The sequence below is a fragment of the Pinus tabuliformis genome, chromosome 4_1 (assembly GCF_031772625.1).
Source record: "Pinus tabuliformis cultivar Carrire ecotype Pingquan chromosome 4_1, CPIR1, whole genome shotgun sequence".
Lineage (NCBI taxonomy): Eukaryota > Viridiplantae > Streptophyta > Pinopsida > Pinales > Pinaceae > Pinus > Pinus tabuliformis.
Window position 1 is genome coordinate 106697471 of NC_142303.1, and position 17197 is coordinate 106714667.

Genomic DNA, 17197 nt, shown 5'->3' on the forward strand with positions numbered 1-17197 from the left:
CTAATTTGGGCTATACAAACCTCCAAACACATGCACAAACCTCACGTCTAGGGATTGAACCCTCTGTGTTGATCCTTGAGGATATGTGACCCTTACGCCTGCAACATACTAGGCATTACAACCCTCCTAAACACACATTACAGGGGTCTCAACCCTCTTATAAGAGCTAGACCTTTTTCAATCCTATTCATAGATATTTACCCTTCAACATGTTCCCAGAACTTCATCCAAATCATACATCGAACAACTCCACCTACTCATCCAATCCAAAACATAGGAAAACAAAAAAAAACATGTATTTCGCCACTCTCTAGGATTTCTCCTTAGTTCTGTGGCTCTTCATACTAGTTTTCACTTTGACGAATGCTCTTGATATGTTCTACAAATGATAACAAACTCTCCTCTACTTATAATTACTATGAGGGTAACAATAGGCCCTTAAGTGGCATCACATAAATACAAGAAAACCTAACTTTATTTGATAAAACCCAAAATAACATTAGAAATCAGATTTATTCCATTTTATTTAGCCACATAATGATGTTCTAGGTGCCCCTTAGCCCATCAAGGGTTCCCCTTATTCATCCATGAATAAAAAAATATTTTCTTGACTTAGTTTCCACGCACAACTTTGGGTACAAAACCCACTTCTTGGGAACATTTCCCAAAAACCAATTTCGTGGGTCAACTTCTCGCAAACTTAGTAGCCTAGGGGTTGTGGGAGTACCTCCCAAACTACATAATTCAAGATGCCTTCATTGTGCTTCCTCCACAATCCCACAATTCCACACTTAAAAAAATTGTGAAATTATTTTAATGGTTTTCCATGTCACCTCAAATGATGGTAGAATGGCTACTTCTTACAACATGGCTCCCTCTGATTGAAAATTTAGACAGCCATTTGAAGGAAACCAATTCTAGAAGTAACACAATTAGGACTATCACAAGATCTTATATTTTGAGCAAGTTGTGACGGTGTGTGTGTGTGTATGTATATATATCTATATATATATATATATATATATATATATATATATATATATATAGATATCTATTGTGTGTGTGTGTGTGTGTATAAGTTGTTAGAATAATGATATATTGTATTTATCGTTGTGATATATGTATGTTCGTGCCTTTGTATTAAGAAAAATACAAGTAAATGTTTGTTTAAAAAAATTAACAACCAATTTCTCTTTGTTCAAAAGAATGTACCTAGAAAATTGAAAATGATGTTATCTGTTTTAAATGGGTGAGATATAGTCTTTTATCTATTATGATGTTACGTTCAGTAGAAGCTTTCATTATGTAGAAGCTTTCTCATTGTGTGGAATGTAAGGTGCATAGAAAAGGTTGTACAATGAAAGCTTCCTATGCACTTCCGCACTTTGCATTGCATAAACCAATGGGCCTAGAATATTATCAATGTAATATTCTAAATGAAATACTATTGGGTATTAAATGCAATGAAGTGAGATATTCCAAATGTAGGTAAATTGAATATTGTAAGATACGTTGAAATACTAGTTATTAGTTAGATATCTACTTATTTTAAATGGAAGTGTTCATAATGGCAGTGAAAGAAACACATAGTTCATTTTTGTACTCTGCACCTTCATTAAAATGGGGAAGGGAAAAACTGTTTTTCGTGTTCCAATTGAGAAAGGAATGTGAAAAGATTGTTTCAACGTGTTTCAAGATTGGAGTCATTGTAGATATTTTTATTGATACTAAAAACATTTTGATTTATCTCTCATGAATGGAAATTTTATTAGCGCATCATAGCGAATATATATTCACAGAGTTACTAAAGGATTTCTAAGTTTAATTCTACTTTTTTTCCTTTTCCTATTCTCATATTCATTGGACACTAAAGAAATCATAAACTTGATCACTAAAGATAATTCATAGTAGGGAGGTAGTACTAATCAATATTTTCTCAGAGAATTTAAAGGTACTCAATTTGGAATTTAGAATAGAAGAATTGACAAGGTTATTCATATTCTTTTTTCATATTTTAAATCAATTTTATGTTTTTTATTATGAATTCCGATAAGTATATAATTTGATATTTTTTTGGTTAGTTTTAGATTTGGTTTTAATGTTTATTATGTGCCTCAATATATCACACAGTTGAAATTGTCTTTTACATAATTGGATTGATCTATGAGAAGCTATGAAACTGTTGATGGGCTGAAATGTATGCCAACAACTAAGGGGGTCTCCCCGGTGTTAAGTCCCAATTATACCTCACACCTTTTGGGATAGGAGCCCCATCCAGTACGTGGGACCGACTGCCACCATGAATTTTTCCGCTCTTGGTTATCAAATGCGAAGGTTTCAAAGTGGGGACAAGAATGAAATGCTCAGGTAGTAAAACAAAATTATCCCAATATTGAAAATTTTTAGAAAGAGGTACAAACAAGTCTAAGCAACAATAAGAACAAATATGCCACGAGAGGGATGAGTTAGCTAAAACCAAATCATACATACACTAAAAGGAAACATGCAGAAGTTAATTGCAAAGTAGTTCACAATAGGTTAGTGACATGGTGAGGAAAAAGTAAACAAATATTCAAAAGAAAAACATACATGCAACCACTATGTACGAGTCGATAACATATTGTGTGTATGAAAGCTCATATACAAATATAGTGAAGTATGAGACAACTAATACATCTACCATGAGTAAGCATGGGAATGAGTGCCAAAGATAAAGAACATCTTATTAACATCGCTGTAACTTCAAAGACATATCGCGCAATTGGTCAAAACCCAATAGTGGAACATGGGATCCTCATACCATTTCCCTATGCCAAAACCCCAGCCCCACTGCAAATCCACTCTACTAGCTACCAAGAGCTGAGTGGCTCTAGCTGTCAAGCATAAATCAGCTATTTATTCCTAATCTCAACTCAAGTGCTAAATTCCCCTATTCAATGAGGCATGAGGGCACATTTATATAGGTTAGGTGACCATTCACCTACCATGACCTTTGACGTTCCCTCATGCCCTTTCAGCTACCCTCATGACTCTTAATCTTGCCCACTTATTTCTCAAGCATATTGCTTAGTGCATGCTAAATTGATCTCAAAAATAACCGATGACACCATGATGAGGATCATTGCATACTAATAGCAGAGAGAATTTAAAGAGGAAAGGGAAGGTTTTTAGAAACCCTATTGTCAGGTCTCGTTGCCGACACTACTATGAAACTAAAAGGCATAAATTTTTCCACTACATGTTGTTGTGCCTTTCTTACATCTAATCACCTCTTGATGTGTGTTCTTCATTGAAACCCTAGTCGTGTGGCTTCTGCAAAAAACCCTAGTTCCCTTATTCGAGGTCATATTCATTCTTTCTCCTGCGATTTACAAGAAAACAAATTATATTATCCACATATATATTGAAAACACATGGTCACTTAGTAAGGTTTCATATTTAATCAAGAAAATAAGAAACACTTGTTATCGAAAATAATTGATTCCCATTACAACATTAAAACAGAAATGAAGAAGAACCCATATCCCTAAAATATTTATGTTGAGAGCAATTTGTCAAGGCTTCTTCGACCCCTCAGTAATATTTCAATTTCTAGCTTTATAGAACCATTCTCGTGCATGAGTATAATAACGTGCACCTATTATTTGACATGCAGTTCAAAGGTTGATCTGTTATTATTCGGACAACAGGTATCAAATGGAGTTTTGTCGTTTTACCATGTCAAGAGGGCACTATGACTCTAAGACAACCTGACTACCTATATGTTTGTTAATGTGAAATTCGACCTTTCAAGACTACGCATTGGTATAGTGCATCCATCCTATTCACATTTCTTTTTACCACGAAGAAGATGTCTTTGGTGAGCGAATAGTTGGACATACATATTCCTTAGGTCACAACTCTAGCGAAGAGGTCGCGTAGTCAGAGCGAAGGGAGAGTTGCATCTGTTGTCAGCTTTGTCACTCAGTCGCATTTGAGGGAAGGTCACACTTCTAGCTGCATGTTGGAGTGTAACTCCACGGCTAGGGGTCGCATGGTCACAGATAATGGTTATTCACACCCCTCGGTGATTTTCCTAAGGCCAGTAGATGCGACTCTGCATAGGTCTCCTTTCCAACATGATAGTGGGTTCAACAGACAACCTCTTAATAACCACCATGTGAAATTGAAAGGGTCCCATCACCACTTGCTCCAAGTAGGTGCATGGTATAATGAACAAACTCCATATCGAAAAAAAAATCTTTATGAGCCTTAGACCTGTTGCAATAGGATTTCTATCATGAATCCTAGACCTTACTGGTTCTATCCTTGTCTCTAGATGAAATTGTTGTTTCTGTCAAACTGATTAAGTGATCTATCACAGAACTATGAAAATTTTCATGTCTGGCCACTCGATTTCTAGTTTCAACACTTTTGGTATTAAATGAGTAGTCACAGTACATAATCCTTCAAGCTCTAAAGAAATGTTTACACAATGAAACAACTCGAGATGCCCTGTAATAAGTGCCACTGCAACAATAGGAGTAGATGGATGGAAATCCAACTCAAAGAGTTTATCTTCCCATTTAATATCCATTTGTTTCCATCCCTCCCTTCTTTCTATGAGCCGCTTGTTATCCTCTATGGATTGAACCTCAATAATGTGCTTTATGCTCATTAGTCCTAACGCATCCTGCGACTAGTTGCCCTCAAGGACTGTGACTTATGAGGTCACATGGTTGCATTATAATTGAGGTTGCACTTGTGGATGCATCACTGAGGCTTTAAAATGTGATTGGAAACTATGAGTGGGAGTGCCACTTCTTGGAGGTCGCAAAGTTGTATCTTAGAAACGTCGCCCTCCTTGGAGGCTTGCCAGAGGTGTTAACATGTGACCAAATGACTGTGAGTGGGAGTGCGACTCAATGGAGATCGAATAGTTGTAATCTGATGGAGGTTGCATGAGTGGGTGTGCAACTCACGTGCCTAAGGTGTGACCCAGCTACGCAAGTGGAAATGCGACCCGTTTGAGGTTGCTAATCACAACATAGAGCTAGTTGCATTTCAGGATCGCCTTCTTGAGCCTTAATCGTGTGACTTTCCAACCTTGGTCAAAACAACCGAAAAATGCATGGTATGTCCTTGAACTAATGCGATGATGTGTTTCTCTTTTGATTCTTCAAGATATGTCCATTTCATCAACTGTGGCTGCCTCCTTTGATCCTTGTGTTTGTAGAATCTCAGACCATGATTTTCTCTTCATTGTCACCATAGCTCTCAGGAATTTTGCATCCTTAGGCACTCGAATCCCGGTGTATTTCCAAATGTGATTTCGTATATTCTTTCACTCATTCTTCCTAAGAAGCTCTGTCAAAACTAGTTTGAAACCATTCCTTGGGTTGCTTTTGGTAGATCCCATGCTCACAACACATCTTAAAAAAGTAGTTAATACATGCCTTAATGAGTATCTTGAAAAAACGTTGTCAACTCACTTTTCTTTTAATGAGTTTGACTAGGGACAAGAGCCAAGGACGTGTAAATTTGGTGACATGAGGTTCTCCCATGCATCCTCATGCATCTGTTATCATCTAAATGTAGGTAACATCACCACACCTTTGAATGAATGTCTCAAGCACATGGTTTGTAATATGGTGCATTTAAATATATCGAGGAAGCCGCATATTAGAAAGGCCTTCCTCACAACCATTGAACAAATTCTCTTGGTGAGCCTTAGTATATATCCTTTTCTCTAACTTGGTTTATTCTTGGGGGTTAAAAACATATGTCTTGCATAAATGTGCACATTCGGAGTTGCATGCCCAATAACACACATACTATTCATAAAATTGTGAGTTATGACGTGTAGCATTAATTATTTCTATGTTTTCTCATATAACCCTTTATTCCATGGCATAGTTCAATCCGATGTGGCATGATTTGATCTGCATGCAATATTTCAAGGCAGTATGAACTACAACATAAAATAATCAAAATAATAATACAAAAGAAAAATCCCTTTTTGGCTTTAGCGTATCGAAATCCAATGTCATTTCAAATTTTCAATATTAGAGTGAGGTTATCAACCAAAATAAAATAATTTAGTGAGCATGATCAAATTATCCTTACCCTAAGTAAATTTTGCAACGAATGCACCAAAGATATCTCAAATGGCTTGGTAAACAAGTATGACTCGAATGTTGAAACATTAATTGAAATATTAACATGTGAAGAAAAATTCCAAGCTTCAGAGGCTATATCTCCCATGCATATACAAACCTTACTCTTGGAAATGAATGCCTACGTTTATGAGCATTAAAGGAATGATGGGTGTGGTTGATGCAATGTAGAACCATTAAAACTTGGTGGAGGGAAAGCCAAGTAATGTCGGCCAAAGCGGAGCTTTAAGGACACTAGGTCTAAACATACATTGTTGGTCATGATAACTTTAGGTTTTATCATATATGGAAAAAAACCATAGTTTTTTCAAACCCCACATTATCGCAAATCAAAATTCACATGCAGAGGGATAAGATCAGTCAAGAACCTAGGGGAGAAATGTCCTGTAACGACTCTCATCGTGATTCCATGTGTTTCCAATGAGAAAGTACTGCTAGAGGAATGTGAATTAGGTTAAAACAAGGAGGGGATCACTCTTTTTGGAAATCCAGGGTTTCTCCCTAGCTCTAACATTTCCAATCGTAAGAAAATCCAAATTGAATGCGTGCTTGTCTAAATATAGGGCAGCTATTGATAACGACACATATCATGCAAACATGATTTTCAAAATCATGGGAGACTCTTGACACATCAATGGCCTATTTCTAAGATAAAACATGATGTGTGGGTGCAATGTATGAAGTGTTAGTGGGCACATCAAAAGGGTTAGGCAGGCAAGGTCGTAGGGTGAGTAATCGGTTAAAGGCCTTATCAAAACCCTAGTAGCCTGGGGCATGTAGAGTGTGGTACAAAATTTTTTGGATATGCCCAAAACATTTGGGTGGTGTTGTAGCAGCTACAACAATTGGAAAATCATTAGTAGAATCTAGTATCTATGTCAACACCCCTGTAGTAGTATGAGTCTCGATCATGATGCAAGGTTATATTGAATTGTTGTTATGGGCAACTCTTGTGTTGTCTCGACCTTTATAGATATGCCTTCCCCTGATGTCTCATATAGGTCGTGTTGGCTAGTAAACACCCAATTATAAGTTCATGCATGCCAGTAGTTGGTGATGAAGCAAAGAATTAGGCAGAGGCATTATTGTATTCATAATTTAAAAAGTAAGTTTCTAGTGTTTCTCCACTACCAACGAGCTTGGATAGTACCCTAGTGGAGTTACACCAAGAAATCACAAATGTTTCTCTGCAACCAGCAAGCTTGTTCAGTACCCTAGCGAAGTTGTTGCATTGCCTCTGTGTGCAAGAAGCCTTTCTGGATCCTTTACCCTTTATTTAACTTCAATTTCTGTTATGTGTGCTTTTTCACTTATTACTAGGATCTCTTTGCGCGAGGGTAGATGAGGGATCCCGACTTATTTTACGAGTAAGAGAGGTTGTTTCTTGTTTGAGAGAAACTAAGAGATATCCTCATTTAGGTTTCCCCTCGTACCAAGCTTCCACATCTCATTTTCGGTTAACAAGTGAACAAAGAACAAACATCATTGAAACAATTAAGACCACGTTGAGCACAAGTTTTAGGTTATGGGTATAGGTCATTCAAAGTGATTAGGGTTTCCCATAAGCACCTCGTTCTTATTTTCCTTGTTAATAAGTTAGACTCGTAGGAGGGATATCCAGGATGCAACTTTGATGACGGGTTCTAAGAGAAGCTACCTATTGGAGTAACCATTACAATTACACACAATCATTAGGGCTAAGGTTTTAATGCTAGGGCAAGGTGACCAGGGAAGCTCTTCTAGGGTTCCAACATGTGTGAGGCCAGCGAGCAATCTTCCTTTAGGATTTTAGCATGTGCTAATGGGTGTGAGAAAGCTAGTCATTACAAGTGCTCTGTTATATGATGACATCATGAATGGATCCCTTGAGAAGATTATATTTACAAAAAAATGAGCAAGTCTTAAGCTGGGAATAATTGTATTCAATTGCTTTGGGTTCTACTCATGGAATTTCATATTTACACCAAGACTACGAGAAGCGTATCATACACTTCAACATAAAACCTCACAAAATATTGCTGGACTTTCACTTCACACCAAAATTTTATGATTTTGGCCTCACAAAACTTTATGGTAAGGAAGACAACCATATATAAATGACAACCCGGAGAGGGACACCAGGATATGTTGCGTCAGAGTTGTGTGATGGAGATATGGGCCCTGTTATAGATAAATCTTTTGTCTAGAGTTTCAGAATGATTTTGTTAGAGATTTTTGGGGAAGAAAGAATGTGGATTTGAAGACCAACCATTCCAACTAGTGTTTCTTCCCTAAGTGGGCTTCCAAACTGCTTCAGAGTGGGGAGTTAGTAAGGAGATTGAGAGGGGGGGCAGAAATATAAGTGGAAGCAGAAGATGATGAGAAGGTGAGGTGAGTCGCTGTGGAGTACTAAAGAAGGTATGTTTTATTGATTATTTTGTCATCTTTTCTTTAAAAACTCATAATCCCTTTGCATCATGAACTAGGTAAATAATAAGAAATTATGGCAAAATCTATGAGATTTGCATATAACGCAAAACAACTAATAATCGCCATTTTCTTATGCAGAAAAAGGGAAAAACAAAAGATTGCCATCCCAAAGAAAAGACAGGGTAGAGTTAACTGTTGTCCCTATGGCAGGAAACCATATGCAGATAAGGGTATCGAAATTGAAGTGTATCAGCCAAGGAAAGGAAAAGGAGATATCGAATCAATGCAAGAGAACAAAGGGATAACTAGAATTAACAGTTTGGCGAATCCCTCAAGATCCTTTGATCCTGAGGGATCGCAATCTTAACTATTTTTGCATCATTGATATCTCCGCTCGGTTGTTATAAAAAGGGGCAGCACTACTAGCCCGAGGGGGAGACCTGTTGTTATTCTTATGTAATTTCTCTTTGTATTTAAAACTTTGATCATCAACTCTCATTGAGAAGTGATCCACTGTAACTCTGTTTGGATGCTTTAATATAAATCTGGTTGTTGTTCCATCTTTGATCCTGGAATAATCTCAAGTGGTGTATCCCTGGAGGCTAAGGGCCTGGCCCTGGTGGAACACTTGCTCCTGTACCATTATCTTTAATTCATGTGTGGTTTTCATTATCAAATTTGTTCGGTAATCTGATGTGTTTTGTTATTTTACATCACAGCTCTGTTATATTTACATTATCGTTCTCTGTGACAGGAATGTCGTATTGTTCATTCTGACATTGTAACACACTGTTGTTCTTTTAATCATTGATGTAACATTACTGTTCCTTACATAATGCTATTAATGTTCAATTACATAGTAACCGGGCTGTAACATTCTTAAGCTGGTATTACTGTATTCATCTATGGTTTATACTTAATCACGATTGTTATCCAATTGACATTGTTAACATTCTTAAGCTGGTATTACTGTATTCATCTATGGTTTATACTTAATCATGATTGTTATCCAATTGACATTGTTGTTCCATTGCGAATTGTGATCGTTATCCTTTGTAACTGAGATTAATATTTGTGGTATTGAAGTCAAATTACTACTTCTCTCAATATCAAGGTGTGCTGTGTGTGTTATTTATTTCGGTTTACTGTACATTCACAATTGGCTCTAAGTGCTATTCTATATTTCATTGCTAATCAGTTGTTGTTCTATTTCCATTTGCTGTCCAATTTATTCGTAGAGTAAGGATTGCTATCTGATTTCTGTAGGATACAATTGCTGCCTTTATCTCCTTAGAATAAGGTTCCGATGTTTATAAGAACTAGTCACTGTTCCATTTCCTAGTTGCTGTTTCAATTATAGTTGCTATTCCATTTCCTGTTATTTGCATTGCCATTTCTTTGAACAATCTGAAACTGTAGTGAGCGTTGACATCTGTTGTCTAGTTCCCATGTTGATGATCTATTCCTTGATTATATTCAGATTACATCAGTTTACAGAGGGATGAGTTATTGTTACTGTACCCTTGACTGATAATTTACTTAGTTTTCTGGATGAATGATTTAAGTCTTAAAGTGTTTTGTTGTAAGTAGATCTTGTTTTAAGCATCCGTTTACTCTTGTATTTTGAGCACTATACTACTATCATTACTCTGACAAATGACCGCCTCAAACTGAGTACACTCTTTGAGATAACAAATCGTTCCTGGGTTGATAAGTTAATGTGGGGTAAATAGAGGTGAAAAAGAATCTTTTTACGACTCGACATTTTGGCATCATTGCTGGGTAAGAGTGTAGCCATTTGTTTCTTTTTCAGAGTAGTGTAAGAACCTGTTAGGAAAGAAATGGATTTTAAAAATGAAAGGTAAGAACCTGCGTGGGGAGTATGTAATAGCCCTGCTCCCCTACCCGCTTTCCTGTAGATTTGTTGCTATTTTTTTTAGTAGAACTTAGCATTTTATTTGAGTGCATGACTAAGCAGAAAAAGCCCGAAAAGAATCCCAAACATCTACCCAAGCTCGATAAAGCTAAGGGGCTGGTGACCATTGGCCGATCAAGCTTTATAGACAAAATCCTTAAAAAAGAAGAATCTCAGCCTTTAGTAGGACCTAGAAAAGTTACTTCTAGACAGTCTACTATTTCCCTTCAGGCCACAAGATCACCATCTGTAGCCTTTGCTGAGGTGCATAGTCAGACCGAAGAGCAAGATTTTCAAGAAATTGAAAATTCTAGCCCAAAATCATTGCAAGAAGGGAACCTTAGAAATATTTGTGAAGGAAAAGGAGAAACAGGAGAAACTGAAGAACCAAAATCTCCTCTTGGGGTAATACAACCATTAAGCAGCCCAGATAAGGGAAGTGCTGCAAAAATCATTTATAACGAAGTTGAAGAAACTCAAAAACCTGAACCCTCCTAGACATTAGACACTCTCATCATCCCAGATAAAGGAAGTGCTGTTAAGGCCATTCCCATTAGAGCCATTCCTCCTCGACAACCTAGGAATACCCTCTTAGACATCCTAGAAGGTTATTGGCATATCCAAATGGCCCAGAACCAGCCAAACACCCAAACCTCTACAATGCAATACCCCATTGTGGATACTGCAGCTAATGCACCTATGAAAGCAATTCCTCTCCAACATATCCCTACATTCCATGGCCTTACATCAGAATATCCAGTTGCATTTTTATTCGAATTTGACGTACTGTGTAGAGGATACGACTATACCACCAACCCCTAGAAACTGAAATTATTTCCCTCCACATTAAAAGGGGCTACTCTAAGATGGTTTATGGCATCAGGTGGTGGTGTTATAAATAACTAGGACCAAATGAAAGAGTCTTTTCTAAAAAATATCAGGACTATTGCAGGTCTAGAGAGTTAAAAGATGAAATATTTCAAGTGGTAGCTCGACCAAATGAAACATTAGAAGAATATGCTGAACGTTTCCAGTATAATCTTCAAAGATCTCCTTATACATCATTACCCTTACCTGATAATGTATTAAAAACAACATTAATTATGGGAATGAAGGAAAAATGGATTGAAACACTAAATATTATGGGAAAGGGAGATATTTATCAGGAAAATTTTGCTGACATTATTAATCTATGTATCAGGAGCTCGAGAGGCAGCACAAGACTAAAACCAGCAGAACATGATTGGTTTGCAGGAGATAACAGAACTTCAACAGAAGAAGTAACTCGTGTAGAAAGTGGAAATTTATTAGAAAATTTTAAAACTGACATATTGGGGACAATGACAACACAACTTGATATTATACAGGCCAAACAAAAGCAAGCAGGAGCAGAACAGAATTTGCCAATCTTTTTTCCTAGGTGCAGAAAGAAACACAACCATAAGGAGTGTCCATTAGATGCAGTTCAAGTTTGCACCATTTGTACAAAATACCACTCCACAGAGAGCTGCCCCTCACTTCCTGGATTGAAAGCAGTATACAAGGAAGCAAAAGAAGAGCCAGAATCGGTGTATCTACTTAATCAGTGCCGTTAATGGCAGCCGCGAAAATTAGGTATGTTTTCAGACCCAGTTCCTTCTTTTCAGCCTCGACAATATCATGCTCAACAATATAATACATTGTGGCAAAACCAACCTCCCTTCCCGAATTGGTCACAGCAATCATTTCCTTCATCATCTCCATGGCCGAATCAAGCAAGCCAACCCAATTGGCCAAATTTTCCCTATACCCCACCATATTGGCAAAACAATGCATATCTAGCACAATGGACCCCTCCTACTTCACAGAGTCAAGCCTGGCAGACAAATTGGTAAAGACCGATGAATCAGCTAGTAGGAACCATCTCGCTCCCTCAACCTACACTGCCAGCATTACAACAAAACCCCCAGCCTAACTTAAGACCGCAACTTCCAGCCCAACCCAACCCCAATCCAAATAATAGACTGGTCCAATCCATTCAAATAATTGAGACACCAGAGATAGGAACCAATCTAAGGTAGTGTAACGGCCTTCAATTAAGATCTGGGCATATCATCGAAATAGAAGGAGATAAAAAAGCTTAAGTTGAAAATCAATTACCTATGGAACAACTGCCACAAGAAGAGGACATGATCAGACAACAAATTCATGATCCAGCAACCACATCCTCTCCTCCATTCCCAGAATGCTTAATTATACCTCGACCTATACAATACCCTGATTTTGACATTCTGGGAGAACTACAAAATTTGTACATAAAAATCCCACTCATCCAAGCCATTCAAGACTTTCCGATATATGCAAAGACTATGAAAGAGCTATGTATAAAGAAACCAAGGAGGAAAATAACAAAAACCCTAAAGTCCAAGTAGTTGGCACTCTATCTGACTTATTATCAGGGAAAGAAACACCCGTTAAATATGAAGACCTAGGAAATCCAATAGTAACTGTACAAATCAATGGACAAACCTTCTCAAATGCCTTAGTTGATCTAGGAGTTGCAATTAATATCTTAACAACCACCACTTGCCAAAAACTGGGCATTACATCAGTAGAACTGACCTCCACTTTATTAGAACTCGCTGACCAATCTGTGGTTCGACCAGAAGGCACACTACATGATGTCATGGTATCCGTTTACTCCTGGGAGTATCCAGCCGATTTTCTGATAATAAACCCCAAAAAATGACTCGATGGACATCCAATGATTTTATGCAGACCTTGGCTTGCAACTGTCGATGCTTATATTGGCTGCCAGCAAGGAAGTATGACCATAACTAAGGGGGCAAATATGAATAATCTAGCTTTATATCCCCCAGCGTAGCCAAGTGTCACAATAATGAAAACTAACAAGCATCCTCTATCATACCTCATCGAAAATATTAGATCTCCATTAACCATAGAAGAGGCCCTTGATTTCAAAGACCAAATAGAAGATGATGCCATTAACAATTTTATTAGCCAAACTGAACCCAGATCCCACATACAATGTCACATGATAGAAGTAGCATTTGACAATGAATTAGAAGAAGATCCTCTTAAAGATATGCATGATCAAACAATACCTACTACCTTTGTCTCAAATAGTAAAATTGTAGAAATTGACCCAGGAAAGACTTTAAACATTAACGCCAACCTGACTTTCGAACAAGAAGAGAAGCTCATCCAACTATTGAGGAAATACAAAGAAGCATTTGCATGGGACTATCCTGATATGAAAGGAATTGATCCCCGGTTATGTACACACCACATTTACATAGAAAAAGATGAGAGACCTGTTCTCCAACCACAAAGGAGACTTAATCCTCATCTAAAAGACATTGTAAAAGCTGAACTTCAAAAACTTTTAGATGTGAACTTCATCTACCCTATCTCCAATAGTAAATGGGTCTCTCCACTTGTGGTGGTACCAAAGAAGAATGGGAAGTGGCGAATTTGTGCAGATTATAGAGAACTAAATAAAGCAACACAAAAAGACCACTTTCCCCTTCCATTCATTGACCAAGTATTAGACACTCTAGCAGGAAAGAAATTCTTTTCTTTCTTAGATGGTTTCAGTGGATACAATCAGATTCAGATTGCCCCTGAAGACCAAGACAAAACCACTTTTACTTGTCCTTGGGGAACATTTTCCTACAGAGTTCTACCTTTTGGCTTATGCAATGCTCCTACCACATTTCAAAGGGCTACCCTCAGCATCTTTTCAGATTTAATAAATGAAGGACTCGAAGTATACATAGATGATTTTACACCATACAGAGATGATTTTGACCCAACATTGGACACACTGGAAAACGTTCTGCAGCGTTGCATTGCCACTAGGCTCTGTTTGAGCCATGAAAAATGCTATATGATGATGACTAAAGGACTTATTCTAGGCCATTATATCTTAGTAGCTGGCATACAGGTAGACCTAGCCAAAATTCAAATAAGTTTTCTAATTCCCACTCCCACCACTCAAACAGAGGTACGTAGTTTTCTTGGATTTTCTGGTTACTATAGAAGATTTATAGAATTTTTTTCGCATATTTCTGCACCTCTATATGCATTGACAGGTAACGTTGAATTTCTTTGGACAGAAAAATGTGACCATGCTTTCCAGGATCTGAAGAGGCTTGTGTCAATAGCTCCAGTCCTTAGAGGTCCGAATTGGGACCTGCCATTTCAAATTTCATCAGATGCCTCAGATACAACTATTGGAGTAGTCCTTGGGCAGGAAGAAGATTAAAAAACATATTCATTTTATTATATTAGAAAGAATTTATCCCCTGCTGAATTGAATTATACCATTACTGAAAAGGAATTTCTAGTTGTAATACATGCTATCAATAAGTTTAGGCATTACATTATTGGATATCCTGTTATCTTGTATACAGATCATTCTGCCATAAAATACTTAGCAAATAAACCAATCACAAATGGTAGAATAACTAGATGGTTGATTTTATTGCAGGAATTTGATATCACAATCAAGGACTGACCTAGAAAAGAAAATCTTGTAGCTAACTTTCTCGCACAGATGCCCAAACCAGTGGATGCAGCAGTAGTTGAAGATCAATTTCTAAATGAGCATCTTTTTGTTGTCACTATTCAAACACCCTGGTATGCTGATGTTGTGAATTACTTAATAGTAGGCAAATTACTGAAACATCTGACCCCCAATGAACAAAAATAGATTGTCCAGCGAAGTGCTCGATTTTCTTGGCTTGGGGGCTACCTGTTCCATACAGGAGCAGATATGCACATCAGGAGATGCGTCCGGGAGTATGAAATTTTTGACATTTTGAAAGCTTGTCACGATGGACCATGTGGTGGACACTTTGCCGATCAGAGAACTGGACATAAGGTGCTCCAAACAGGGTATTATTGGCCCACGATCTTGAAAGATGCAAAGAAGTTCGTTCAAGCTTGTGACAATTGCCAAAGAGCAGGACGACCCGGTCAGTCTTACGAAATGCCCCTGAATCCACAGATGGTTATTGAACCATTCGAGCGATGGGCACTCGATTTCATTGGTCCAATTAACCCACCCTCGAACCAAAAAACATATATTCTGGTGGCAACAGAATATGTCACCAAATGGGTTGACTCAGAGGCATTGCTGAGACCTACAGAGGATTCCATCATACAGTTCCTGTTCCATATATTTGTGTGATATGGGCTTCCAAGAGACATAATTACAGATGGTGGACCACAATTTGCTGGTAACAAGATTGCCGCAACACTAAAAAACTATCATATCCAGCATAAAATTACTACTCCATACCACCCACAGGCAAATGGTCAAGTAGAAATCAGTAATAAAATAATAGAATCAATCTTAACAAAAACCATTGTGTCACATAGATGCGATTGGGCTGCAAGATTACCAGAAGCCTTGTGGGCTTACAGAACAACATGGAGAAGCATTACTAGCTATTCACCATACCAATTGGTATTTGGAAAGGAACCCATTTTTCCCATAGAATTCGAAATCCAAACACTCCTAACAACACAAGAAATTGGTCTAGATCTAAACAAGGCACAGATTAATAGATTACAGCAGATCAATGAGCTAGATGAGATCAAGCTCTTTTCCCTTCAACACACTACATTAATCCAACAACAGCAAGCTAAATGGCATGACGTTCTCATTAAAAAGAAAGTCTTCCACGAAGGAGATTGAGCGCTCTTATACGATTCCAGGTTTCACGATTTTCCCGGGAAGCTTCAGACTCGTTGGCTGGGGCCATACGAAATCCAAAAGGTATATGATAATCGCACCCTTACCCTAATCACCATTGACGAATCTGGACACACCTTCAAGGAAAACGACCACCGAGTTCGACTATACTGCAAGCCACTTACTCGGGAATCCTTCTACCAGCAACTCCGTGAAGACTCTGACATGCAAATTTTGGGGGAGGAAGAGAAATGTTCCTCACCTCTGGTTCATTAAAGTGATTCAACTGTTATTACATTTTGTACATAATTCTTTTGCTCTGCTAGTATAAATTATTCTCTTTACATATTTTTTTGCACTTTTCTATTCCTTTTCAAAGAATCAACAATTCTATTGTTTTTGCTGTTCCTTTTAGAAGGAACAACTATTCCTTTTAGAAGGAACAACACCTTCAATATCTTGCTGATTCATTTCTTTCAAAAAGAACAACTTGCATTTTTCTACTGTTCCTTTTTCAAAAGGAACAACACTGTTGTTTTTGCTGTTCCTTTTCTGAAGGAACAACATTTGTGTGCACTTTGTTTTTCTGTTGTTCCTTTTCCAAAGGAACATCACTTTCGTTTTGTTGTTCCTCTTCCGAAGGAATAACACTTTTGTATTAGCCGTTCCTTTTTCACTTTGTTGTTCCTTTTCCAAAGGAACAACACTTTCGTTTTTGTTGTTTCTTTTCTAAAGGAACAACACTTTTGGTTTTTTCTGTTCCTTTTCCAAAGGAACAACACTTTCGTTTTTTGCTATTCCTTTTCCAAAGGAACAACACTTTTCGTTTTTCCTGTTCCTTTGTCGTATTGTTCATTCTGACCTTGTAACGCATTGCTGTTCTTTTAATCATTGATGTAATATTACTGTTCCTTATAGAATTCTATTGTTGTTCAATTACAGAGTAACCGTGCTGTAACATTCTTAAGCTAGTATTACTATATTCATCTATGGTTTATACTTAATCACGATTGTTGT